We start from the raw sequence: 13,455 nt of genomic DNA on the forward strand, positions 1-13,455 counted from the left end.
ACTTCAATGATTCCGCTAAGTGAGATTGATTGCTATATATTGTTAGTACCTGTGAGCTCTCAAGAGAATTGCAAAAGGCTAGACTCTCCGTGATGATCGTCTTAATGCCGCAGGCTACAGCTGCGAAACTTGAAAGTTTCCTTCCCTTAAACAATCTTATCTCTACATATCTTCTCTACATATAATAAAAGAAAGAGTCTGTCTGTGTGTGCGCGCCTTCCGTTCGCGCTGCGCGTAAGCTAATAGACCCACGGCTACGAAATTTGGTACATAGATACATCTACACAAGAGCCAGTGCACCTCGAAGCGATTTTTTTCGAAATTCGAATTCGATTTTTTTTTATTATTTCATGTTTTGTAACGAAATCGTGTCATTTTGAAACATAATGGGCTATAGGAAAGTGAGATTTTACTCTACACACTCCATTTTCACATCGTCATGAAACGTAGGCACTTAGCTATTTTACGAACTTAAAATAAATTTCGTGTTTCAATAAATCGATTAAATACGAATTTATTTAACAAAGGGAGTTTAACACTTTTTCAATGGGATTTTTTCTAAAAAAGTTTATTTTTAAAAATGTACAGATTATTTTTCTTTGATTTTTGGACACGTTAAACTTTCATCCTTGCGAATGCTTTTACAAAAAGAATTTTGGAAAAATGATAATATTTTGTATTTTTAAAAGATTTTTTAAATGAAGCTTCCGAGTACATTTCTCACATCTCACATCTTTAAAAATGTGATTTGGGGAACAATTTTCCTGTCTTATTGTTGTTGATAGATTTTTGATGAAATCGCATCATTTTGAATAGTTTCATTCTTTTAGAAATATGGGTTTGGCAACAATTTTTCATCGTATTTCTTATGTCACTGTTTTTAAGAGATTGGCATATTTCATTGTCATTTTTATATAAATATAATATATTTTTATTGATTTTTTTTTTTTTTTTTTTTGATAAAGTTGTTCTGTGGAGTAAAATTCTGCGCGGAATTTTATGTTTTTTGAGTTGCTTTCATGTCATTTTTTTTGCTTATTTCACTGTTTATAAGATATTGAAAAGTTTTACATGATTTTTGTTCTTCTACGGAAAGTTGGTTAATTTTTTAATTAGGATAATTAATATTTGTATTAAGGGATATAGCTTATTTCATTGTAATTTTTTCCCTTGAAAACATAAGATAAAATATCATTAATTATACTTTGCTTTTCAGAATTTTTTGTTTTTGCATTCCTTTATTTTATTTATTGCTCATTTCACTGTTTTTAAGATATTGAAAAGTTTTGACTGATTTTTTTTTAGGAAACAAAGTTATTAACCTCCTTTATACCATTTGAGTTCTTAATATTTTGCAAAGGGAATTTGGTTAATTTATTTATTAGGATAATTAATATTTGTATTAAGGGATATTGCTTATTTCATTGTAATTTTGTTATACTTAATAACTTTTTTTATGAAGTTGTTCTGCAGAGTAAAATCCTACGCAGTTTTTAAATTTAACGTTTGGAGTTCCCTTCAGCCATTTTTCCGGTACATTTAAAAGCCAGACGAAGGCTCGCAGCGAAGCTGATAGTTTTCAAATAAATTGGTTTTAAAATTTACCCAGTTAAATTTTAAATTATTACGCATTTTTAACCTAAGTAACCTAAATCTGTATGTCACTGATTATCACCGGAATTTCAATGCAGACTGATTAAACTGCTATCACTAAAATTATATTCTGACAAATATCTGGTGCAACTTTCATTCCTTCTGAGATATTGCTGAAACATTTCGTATTATTTCCGATTTTCTGTATTTTTGTCATTAATTAAAAATCTTTAAAACCTTCTGCATTTTCCTATATTCTTCAACTGCAGGCAACTAATAATTATTTTAAATAATTTCTTTTTTCCTTAATTATTACGTAGTTTTAAGAGAGTAATAAACGAAATATTTGGGTGTTTTTAAGGGTTGTAATATTAATATTAAATTTGCATTTTACTTTTTCATATACATCCAAGATATTCAGAAAGGGAATTATAACATGAAATCGTTTTCAATGTATCATAAATTTATGGATTCAAATTAAAAATTCTTGCTTTCCTGTCCAAGAAACACTAGTAAATTTTATCTGAAATAGGAAGGATGAGACATATTAATAACAAACAAAGCAATTAATTTGGAAGTCAAAGAACAAAAATCAGCGTTATATTTTCAAATTTTCACAGGACTAGTTTCGATGGTTTTACCGAACCATCATCTTCAGCTGCAAAAGCGCAAATGAACGAGATAAGATATAATGAAAATTAGATTGTGAAAATTTGAAAATATAACGCTGATTTTTGTTGTTTGACTTCCAATTTAATGTTTGTTCGGCTTGTTATTGTATCTTAATTAAACAAAGCAATGTTGTTACTTATTAGCTTACAATATAATTTATTCAATATGGTATTTATGTAAAGAAAGAGTGTTGCTGTGCATTTGGTAAAGTATAAATAAGCATTTCATTTAATAAAAGTTATTAATTATTTAATAATTAATCATAAGAATATGAATAATTAAATATTTTTTCGGAGATATATTTTCCGGCGATATTTTTTTTTCTAGGGATCCCAGCATACATTTTTGAAGCATTATGCTCTAAATAAATGTCTTGTTTAAACATAGCATTTATTGTTGACAATTCTCCAACCAAAGGAAATACCTTACTAGGGAGGATATTCAAACAAAAATTTTTATTAGAATAAATATTTTCGTTATTTTAATACTACTAATAATATACAAACATTAGTTTAAGTTCACTATAGTTGAGTGAATAAGATTGCTGGATGTTGGTATTTTGTTGTTGGCAACCGAACAGTTTAGCTGCTTGTGGTATTTATGATTTTCTCGATGCGTAACGTGAATTCAAGCCAATTTTATTTAGAAAATTGCCCACGAAGGTGTTCTCTTAAAGCAGATAACCCATGACTTCTTAAAAACTGTAAAATATAATCTGTGGATATTTTCCGTTATACGATAACACGAAGAAAATGATTTCCTATACGAAACATATGATCAGCGCTGTTATTGCCCGCCGTTTAATTAAATGCATCCATCTTATTCCTTACAATTAATTTTCCTTTTTCAAAGAAAGTTTGATTTCAGTAAAATGTACTATTTACAATGTGTCATTTTATTTTGCTCGTTTTTCATGCAAATATTCAAATTCAGATAGATATTGCGTAAGTTCAGAAAGCCAACTAGTCTCCAAGCGGTAAGATAGCTGAGCACCGGTAAATTCTAGCGGCTGCATGGGAGGCTTAGGGGTTTTCATAAGTACAATTGATTGTGAATTAACAGTTTGTTTCCCACAAAAAAAAAAAAAAAAAAAAAAAAAAAAATCTACTCTGAAGACTTCCTTTTCCTTAGACAAATAGGTCCTGTGTGCTTTATCATAATCCAAAATCTTAAGCGTATAAATCTTTTATCATAGCCGATGATGACGATAAAATATTTTCTATCTGATGTGTCAAGTTAGCATAATTGTATATTTCTAACGAAAATTGTTTGGCTCATGTTACCCTATAATGAAAAAAAAAGATTCAAATCGGTTTTTAGCTTAAACAGTATTTTCATTATTAATTATATCACGAATTTTATCAATAGTATTCTTAGTATTAATTGCAGGCATGTATTCAAGAATATAATATACACAAAGCTGTGTCTAATGATTACGGCTAATTTTTATATAAAATTTTATAGTATAAAAATTTAGGTTCATAGGTCAGCCATATTTGAAAGAGTACTTGTGTATTATAAGAAAAGAGAGAGAGAAATTTAAGAATAAAAAAATTTACCACGAAGTAATATAAAAATGCAATAGAATACAAAAGAGTACAATACTATTTCATGTTTTGTGGATATACTTGAAGACAGAAACATGTTTCAGCTGTATTCGTTCATCGGAGAAAAACTTTTCATATGAAGCTATTTTTTTCAAATCTTTCACTATACAAGTAATACAAAAGCAGTATAGGAATTTCTTTTCTTAATACCCAACCGAAGAGCTGAGGGGACGTACAATGATTAACATACAATGGGTGCCTTGAATTATTTTGCTTTACATGCAGTTTCCTTATATATGTAAAACAAAATAAACTTTCACCCATTCCAAGACTTCAAGAACTCACAGAGAGAGAGAGAGAAATATCTATAACAAATTTTATTGCTGTCTGACTTCGGGAACATCTTCCAACTCAAGCTTTCAAGCTTCAAGCTATTCAAATACGAACGCTTCTCAGAAAAGCCATTTGGACCGCATCTGCTTTGTTAAAGAAAACCTTTTGGGGGTAAAATCATCCACTTCATCGGGTTTTTCAAACAAAGCAGTCAGTGGTCCTGTTACTACCTGCTGACCTAGAGAAATTTCTCAGAAACTTTTGTTCGAAAAAAACGAATTTCATATTTTTAAGAATTTCCATTCTGACAGCAAGATTTTGTTATTTTTCATATATAGATGAAAAGAAATTAATTTGTTTTTAATAAAGAAGAAAAAATTAATAAGCTTATTTAAATTTTTTACACAGCACCGAGTAAGGAGACGAAATTTAATTTTCTTTATAAATATTTTTCTCAGACAATACTTTAGTGTTTTCCAAATTACGAGAATAGCGCGTTAGTGCATGCATTTTCAAATCAGATTTATTTAATTAATATATATGGATATGCCGAAAAAGCACACTTTCGCACACATACACTGTATATTAGTACATACATAAAAATGAAATAAAATTTGAAAACAAGCAATTTAAAAACTACTGTATTGAAAAATTATTGAAAATTTGTTTTTACCTCATTTTTTTTTTTCGTTATATACATTTACTTCAGTTTTTTTATATGCATTTACTTAATTTATTTTCTTATATGCATTTACTTAATTTTATTTTGTTATATGCATCTGTTAGTGTTTTTGAAAAATTTTTAGATTTTTTGAGTATGGCAAAGGAAACGAGATCTATCAGCCGAAGGCAATGAATGTCTCCATGGACGACTTTCTAAGTAAAACGTACTCATGTTCATGTTACACATAGGGGAAATCACAAAATTCAACCAGTTCGTTTGTTTGGGTTCGAATACGAGTCGAAATAGCAATAACCAGATATCTTAGCCAGGAGGCCATTGATTGGGTTTAACAGATTTGAAAACCTAATAAATAGTATTTAATAAATATAATATTATTAAACGAATCGGATTTATATAAACCAAATAAAATTCTTATATCGAACACAACTAAAACTTGATATAACTTACACTGATAAACTGATGTGTAATAACACTGATAAATTAAAATACTAAACGGAATATACATTAATTCTACATAGATAATTTTTTGTAATTTATTTCGCTGGGAATGTCTGGCCGCAAAATTCTGATTATATATACCCTTATTTTAAGGTTATCACATATCTGATGGTTTGACTTTTACCTCAAAACACAAAGAATCCACAAAATTCAGTAAAATTAATAACTTTATTTCCATGTTGAAAATTCTCTGAATCTTTTCAAATATAAAAGCACACGCGCCAAGCAGTTTGCTTTAAATAAATATATGCAGCAACGAGAAGATGCGCTTTTGACAGCAACTCGTTTCGAAAATCGAAAATTTTTCTAAATGTAAGAGATTTGTCGCTTAAATTAATTTTTCATTAAACAAAAAAAAAAAAATAAAAATAAAAAAAAAAAAAAAATAGAATCGCATATTATTAAAAGAATTTTATTGATAATTCAGATTCTGAAAACAAGAACATTGTTGTTATAAAAAACAAAGAAAAAATAAACAACATATTTCATTCAACGGGGGCCAACTTTGGTGCATGAACTTTTCAACATAAAAATATTTGAAGCATGTTATGGATAAAGGTTTATTTGATTATGGCAAAGTTCTCGATGGTTATTTGCCTAAGGTAGGTAGGTAGGTGACGGAAGACGGGGACGCCTGGTGGCTACCAGAGATAAACAGGCATGTGTCCCTCGCCTTCCACTATCTAATGGCAACAATTCCCTGTGGCCTCAAGAGTCCACACCGGGAGCTTATTAAGGGTGCAGGAGTTTACATGGGTAACATTTGCCCATGTAAACTCATGTAACTTTACATTAGTTACATTTGGCTAAGGTGAAGGATGCCTTCGTTCGAGGACTGCCTAACGGAAATTAGCTTGCATACACGTTACACATATGGAAAACTAAGAATATCATCCTGGCAACCAGCTCGTTTCCCGGGATTCGAACACCGGACAGAACCACCGGTTGTTCCGTTAGACTCCGCTCAGTCCCTGGTGGGCTGTCCGATAACGGAAAAGTTCAAAATTTCATATTAAAGGAAAAGTAGTAGCATCGTATAATTCGAAGTTATTGCCATTTCAGTAATGTGAAGAGATTTCAAGAATGTTTAATTATTTTATTTAGCTTATGACAAACTAAATAAAATAATTAAACATTCTTGGAATCGCTTCTCTTAACATACTGGTAGTTTGACCTGCATTCAAACCCCCGTGAACAAGCTGATTGCATGGGCGTTTTTATGGTTTTAACTTTTTGCAGTGCGAGATTGTTTCCCTTAGAAAATCTGTCACGAAAGCATACCTCCCCTTAGACAGATCGCCTTCGCGTGCTTAATAATCTAACAAGCCAAACCAAACACAACCCGAGCGAGGACTCGTAGTCAAGGCACGTCATCATGAAAAGCTAAATAAATTGTCTCATATTCACATTAAACATGCGCAACAAACATTCGCTAAAACTGGTATGCAGGCAATCCATTCATCAGGATTTGAACCCGCTTCAAACTATTAGTATTCAACGATTTTACCGCTACTTCGTTGGCGGCCTTTTGTAGTATCTATAAGAAAAGTAATCGCAAAGACACAATCATTGCGTACCGACGGATGAACTAAGTTCGGAATTTAAAGAATAACTTTCATTCGTGCTATTGCTGTTAGCATTGACATTTGGACAGATGTTAATTTATTTTAAATTCTTTTAATGTAATTAATTTATATCTTTAAATAATTGATCTTCTGACTGTAATTTTTTGTGCGCAGTATATCTAACCCTTCCGTACACTAACTGTTTTAATTAATTTACACTCCATTAATTTTAAGAGATTTTATATCGATAGATTTCTTTCCAAAAATGTTTCAAGGAATACATATTTTTTTCTTTAGATTTCAAAACATTTTGGATTTAAAATCTTAATAATAAAATTTTTAAAACAAATATTTCTAGAAATTCCTTCGGCGTATTCATTTATTCCATTTAGTTGAAGTTTCGAGTAGAATATCTTCCTTTGAACATTCATATAATTTTTATATGTCAGTTCGCCATTTCTACGGAGCATAGAGCCACACATACGAGTACAAAACTCAGGCATGCTGAAAGCACAGTTTTAACATTTAAGAATGTAAAAAGAAGAATATAACATTATAATAACGCGCATTTGAAATGCGAAGGCAAACAAGAAAGCTGGTTGCAACATTTGATATTGTTTCCTGACGAATCAGAAATTGTAATCATTTTTCAATACAAAAATAAAATATTTGATTCTATAACATATAGGCATAAAGGCGTCCTCCGTTACAATTCTTATTTTTTCTTGTTTCTACTAAAATTCGGCAATGTACTATAACAACGTCGGATCCTGTTTGACTTTCATTTGTATAAAGTACCACAAGGCAAACAGTTGTAAAACGATTTATCTTCTTTCGCAAACTTTTAGTCGGCACACAGATAATACATATCTGCTGTCTGACAAAGATACTTCACTCTAAGGACTTTTTCCTAAAGTGCTCTTTTCAAAGAGACTTCACACCCTATTAAGACTTTTGTGTCAACTGACAGCCGCCTGCAGAAAGGTAGGGGAAGGAAGACCAGATCGCGTCGTCTAAACACGTCTTAAGCAATCTTCGCGAAATTCGGGCTTCGTGTATACACGTCTTAAGCATTTTTCGTGCGATTTGAAATTCGTGTAAAGACGTCTTAAGCATTTTTAAAGAAATTCCAAAAACGTTTAAACACGTCTTAAGCAGTTAAAGGGTTAAATCCCTTTCTAAAAGTTGTAGAAAAACCCATACTCCACTACATTCAAATCACCATTCCACCTTCCTCTTTCTACTACACGAGCAATTTGGATTTAAAATAAAGCAAAACATTCTGAAAATATGGCTTTTATGTAGAAAAGGAATTAGAGGAATTGCTTATGTTATGTTTCCGATAACAGAAAGAGAAGTTGTCAAGATTAATTTTTAGAATATATGTCCATTCAAAACAATATTGAAGTAACATGTACGTATAAAAATTAACAACGAAAATTGTTAGAAGACCTTCAAAACCTGACAGGAAAACTGATAAAAAAAAAAAAAAAAAAAAAAAAAAAAAAAAAAAAAAAAAAAATGATTGCGGGCCATCATCAGTCGAATCTAGAGAAGCACTGCGAATTCTAAGACAAATTCTTGAACCAAATGTTGCTCATCAAAAGGCTATCAGAAGTTTTACGAAACTGAAAATACAATTGAAAAACTGTTGTTGAACAAAGTGAAACAAACACAGGTAGAACAGTTGTTTGTAAGAGATAAAATTTCATCAGGAACATAATTATAAAAATAGTTTTTTTTAAATGTATTTAAAAGTTTGCATAAATAAGTCAATTTTTACTATTAAATTTTAATTATTGTTTTAAGATTGATTAACGAATAAGCTGTTAATTAAAACTTTACTTGAAAAGTTTAAAACTGATATCACAGTTTGTAATAGAGAAATCCTCTTCTATTGAACTCAGCCTGCTTTTTATAAACTCAAATACGTTTGAAAAGGAAGTGATTTTACATGCGGCGTGGTATTGTTCAATTGAAAGGCCTTTTACTCTTTGCACTATTCAAGCTTATAGCACAACTTCAAATATAGCTCTTGACACTTTAGCTGTTACTCTTCCACTATCAATCAGTGCAGAAATGGAAAGTACCTACATGAAAATCCTTCAACTTTAACTACGTTGAAAGAATTTAACAACCAAACCTTTCTGCCATCCAACTAATGAAAAAAAAAAAAAAAAAAAAAAAACAATCTTATTCATCCAGAGCTTCGCCTCAGCAAAACGAAATTTCCCGTATCTGACGAAAATTCATGTAGTTCATCTTCAGCTACATATACTAATGGATCAAAAATTGAAGGAAAAGTTGGTGTAGCAGTCTATTTTCAAATTGGCCTTTCACATATCACCAAATGGAAAGGTCATCTCTAGAATAATAATAGTGTTTTCCAGGCGAAATTGTCAGCCATAAAAGCAGAGATTGAAATAACCATTCTAAAAAATCTGGACGAAATTACCATAAAATCTGATTCGCAAGCACCTATTTTAGCTATTAAAATCCCTTATCTTCCTCTCCATTGACTTCCGACATAAATTCTCTTCTTTCCAAAATTTCAAACTATAAAATTCAAATTTCATGGAACAAAGGCCATAGTGGCCATTTTGGTAAAATTCAAGCAGATGAATTAGCCAAAGTAGCAGCTATTAATTAAGATGGCATTGAAATCACCCTTCCATGGCCTCGCTCAATTTTCAAGTACCAACTAAAACAACTTGTTTCAAACTTTTGGCAAGATTTATGGAAAAATGCATCACAAAGAAGACGCACATATAAGTTGATCCGTAGTATCAGCTTTGCATCTCTGTTCTCAAATACTTCATCAAATTACTATGTAATATGACACGTACCTTTTCCCTCACATGTTTGTGAGCAAGAAATATGGCGATCCTCGATACCTGCAAAGGTGGGGAACAGGGAGCTCTTGATCATTACACTTTCTGATGGCTTCACAACTATAATCTCCTGGTGCAGCCTCGTGTGGCTCCAGGAAGCTTTTGCCGTAGATAGAGGAGGGAGTGGAACACATGCCTGTTTACCTCTGTTAGACACCAGGCGTTCCAATCCTTCGTAACCTACCTACCTACCTACCTTCACAAGTGATGCTATACTAGAGGTACACTGCTGAAAAAAAAAAATGGGACAGTTCTATATCTCCCGTTCTACTGGGCCGATTCACATAATTCAAATTGCGTTCTTCATGTCTCGAAATCGCGACTTAGGATATACACTCATGTCCATAAATTAAGGATAATGCAAAATCAGGCAAAGGAAGAGTTAGAAGCAAAACAAATTTGACTTATTTGTAAAGTTTATTTATTAAAAAAAGGTAAAGAGCAAAAAAAGATGCTATATGTTTGATATTATTAAAAAAATTAGCGATTTTTTCTCCCTGAAGCAAATTACAAAAAAAAACCTATTTACAAAAAACCAATATTACATGGTTGGTATGATTGTTAATACATTGTATGTCTCCCAGACGATGCAATACAGTCCGTACAACGCCTAGGCATGCTGAGTATCAAATTATCGATCTGATCTTGGGGGATATTATACCACTCAAAAAGCAATGCTCTCCGAAGTTTCGGTATACATGTAGGAGGAGGTTGACGGGCTACAACTCGTCGGCTAAGCATGTCCCACACGTGCTCTACTGGATTCAAGTCCGGTGAGAATGCTGGCCAGTCCATACGGTGATATCTTCCGATTGAAGGCATTCACTTACGATGTTTGCACGTGAGGACGGACGTTGTCATCCATAAACACAAATTATGCGCCCATGGCGCCCCGAAACAAACGTACGTGTTGTTCCAGAATGACGTCCCGATAGATTTGGCTTGTCATGGTTCCAATTTGAACATGCAGGTCAGTTCTGGAACCCAGAACAATTCCACCCCAAACGAGCACTCCTGCACCACCGTAACGGTGTCGTTCAATGATGTTTTCTTGTTGGTAACGGGTACCTGGAGCTCTCCATATGAAAGTCCGGCGAGAATCAGACTGCAAGCTAAACCTGGACTCGTCGGAAAACATCACACAAGCCCACTGTTGCGGTGTCCACAATGCATGCCCTCTACTCCAGGCTAACCGCAGGCGACAGTGAGTTGCAGTAAGTGGAACGCATCTGACAGGTCTATGAGCATATAGACCAATCTGCCCTAAGCGTCTGTACACGGTCTGCCTTAAAATTGTCGTACCAGTGGCTGAAGAGAGCTTACGAGACGGGTCTGAGGCTGTGCTGCGCCTGTTTCTTTTGGCAGTAACTGCCAAATACCGGTCCTCATTCGGCGTCGTAACTCTGGGGCGACCTGTGCTGTAACGTCTACTCACATTACCATCATCTTGGAATCGTTGCCAAAGCCTGGAGATGACACTCTGGGCGATTCCAAGTTCGTCTGATACTTCCGGTTGGGTACGCCCACATTCCAGACGGCCGATAATTCTACCACTTAAAAAATCATTCAAATGCGTCCTTTGTGACATAACTATTCGGTTATTGCACTGAAATGCTTATGAAGCGCCTGCGAACAATTTTACTTCTTTGCCTCTATTCCTTATATATCACTCTCTTACGCTCTCGTCATTGTGACGTACCATCGGTATCATCTGGTTACTTCCTGAAAATTGCATATGATTCTAAAGATGCGTGTAGTTATTTTACAGGTGATATATTTATTTTAGAGTTCGATTTCCGCGTGACTCCGAATTATCCTTAATTTATGGACATGAGTGTATATTAGATTTATACTGGTGTGCAAAAATTAAGGACGAGACGGTTTTTTCAATATAACTTTTTACAAAAGCTTTCCAAATCAACACATTTAATACCGTAAAATCCCCAATACGTAAGGACATGTGTAATGTAAGCAACACTTACTAAAAGAGAAATCAGAGGGATAAAAAGAAGCTTTATTGAAAAAGTAGCATGGAGCGCAATGCGACTGAAGGCCGAAACATCCCTGTGATGGGTGTCCAGCAAGAAACATCCGGTCTTTGATAGGGGATATGATCTCCCCTGACTGCTAGGCAGGTTTCACAGCGTCTGCCCATGCTGAGAATGAGGGTGTCAATGAGTTGTTGAGGCATTGCTGCCCATTCGTCTTGCAGCGCCAATCGAAGCTCCGGAATCGTTACTGGTGGTAAGGTACGAGCTGCCAAGCGTCTGCCTAGAAAATCCCATACATGTTCGATGGGATTGAGATCCGGAGATCGTGCCGGCCAATCCATACGTTCAATATCCTCACTCTCTAAGAGCTGTTCGGCAGCTACTGTGCGATGACATGGTGCATTGTCGTCCATGAAAAGGAACTGCGGACCCATAGCGCCTCTAAAAAGACGCACATATTGAAGAAGAATCTCGTTACAATAACTGGTCCCGTTGACTGAACCTGCGTCGAAGATGTGAAGGTCTGTACGACTACCAAGCATGGTGCCTCCCCAAACGAGAACACCGCCACCTGCATACCTGTCCCTTTCAATGATGTTCGAGGGAGGATTGCGGCTTCCCCGCTCTCTCCAGATGAGTATGCGATGAGAATCGCTACTCAGATTGAACCTGCTCTCATCTGTAAAGAGTTCTCGTCCCCATTCATTGTCTCTCCAATTCCGGTGTTCCCGGCACCACAGAGAACGTCTTCTCCGATGGGCAGGCGTTAGAGGTACACACCGTACAGGGCGTCGTGCAAACAGACCACCACCGTGCAGTCTGTTGGTGGCAGCTTGCCAGTTGGCTGCTGTTGAGGATATTTTGGAACAGAAGTTTGACTTGATAACTGTCCAGGAGCCCTATTATGTAAATACAGAAATCCCACATTTAAAAAAGGGTTGGAGAGCGGTGCATGATGTAAGGGGAAGATCTGCCATAATTGTTACCAAAGAAGAGATTGAATTTATTATAGATTATAAAACAAATGAGATAGTAGCCATCTCCTTGAGAATGGAGAACAGTGGGTGTTGTGTCGGTATACTTCTCCCCTGCGGAAAACTTGAATTTACATTTGACAAGACTTGAAGATATTTTTCACAAGTATACATTTTATTTTATTGCTGGAGATTTTAATTCGAAACATTTTAATTGGGGTTCTAGGACTGTGGATGATAGGGGTGTTTTAACCATGGATTTTTTAATACAGAATAATATTTTATGTAATCAATCAGACTCATTGCCAACTTTTGTTTCCGCAGTAGGGGAAGGTTGGACAGACTTGATTCTCAGTTCTGCCTCTCTCTCCCCATTTTGTATTGAACTCAAGATACATGAAGAGGAGAGTCTTAGCGACCATAGACATGTTGCTGTTGATATTGATAATGTTCAACCTGTGAGACATGAGAGTAGTGTTTTTACAAAAAATCTTTTTAGAATAAATAAATTTTGTAAAATACTTAAACTGGATATGGAATTAATGACGGATAGACTGAGATCAATAGATGATGAAAATAATTTGGAGAATTTTGTGGATGACTTTGAAAGGTTGATTGTCCAGAGGGCTAAGAGGTACCTGACTATACGTGGAAATAAGGTCAAGAAAAACTATTGGTGGAATACGAGTTTGCAAAAAATGAACGG

This window comes from Stegodyphus dumicola, chromosome X2 (genome assembly GCF_044657685.1).
Source record: "Stegodyphus dumicola isolate Sdum_Otavi_A_Nest chromosome X2, ASM4465768v1".
NCBI classification, from domain to species: Eukaryota; Metazoa; Arthropoda; class Arachnida; order Araneae; family Eresidae; genus Stegodyphus; species Stegodyphus dumicola.